At 57.0% G+C, this 412-nt stretch overlaps 1 protein-coding gene across 1 annotated transcript in view; it reads right to left on the reverse strand.

The window, feature by feature from the left end:
- Nucleotides 1-412, reverse strand: part of LOC107112842 (metabotropic glutamate receptor 6-like) — a 54578-nt gene that overhangs the window by 32749 nt on the left and 21417 nt on the right. The gene's annotated exons all lie outside the window — the stretch shown is intronic.

Consider the following 412-nt stretch of genomic DNA (forward strand, 5'->3'; position numbering starts at 1 on the left):
CCCCTCCCCCCCCTCGTCCTTCTTTCCCCCTCCCCATCTCCCTTATATTCCCTCTCCCCCTCTCCATTTCCCTCCCCCTTATTCCCTGTCCCCCCTCTCTCTCCCTCCCCTCTCCTTTTCCATCTTCCTTCTCCCTCTTATTCCATCCCCCTCTCTCCATATCCTTCTCCCCTTATTCCTTCTCCCCCTTCTCCCTCCCCTCTCCCTCCCTCTCCTTCTTTCCCCCTCCCCATCTCCCTTATATTCCCTCTCCCCCTTCCCATATCTATTATATTCCCGCTCCCTCTCTCCCTCTCTCCCCTCTCCCTTTCCATCTCCCTTTCTCCCTCTTATTTCATCCCCCTCTCTCCATATCCTTCTCCCCTTATTCCTTCTCCCCCTTCTCCCTCTCCCCGTCCCTCCCTCCCCTTCG

This window comes from Gekko japonicus, unplaced genomic scaffold (genome assembly GCF_001447785.1).
Source record: "Gekko japonicus isolate JY-2015 unplaced genomic scaffold, Gekko_japonicus_V1.1 scaffold2921, whole genome shotgun sequence".
Taxonomy (NCBI): domain Eukaryota; kingdom Metazoa; phylum Chordata; class Lepidosauria; order Squamata; family Gekkonidae; genus Gekko; species Gekko japonicus.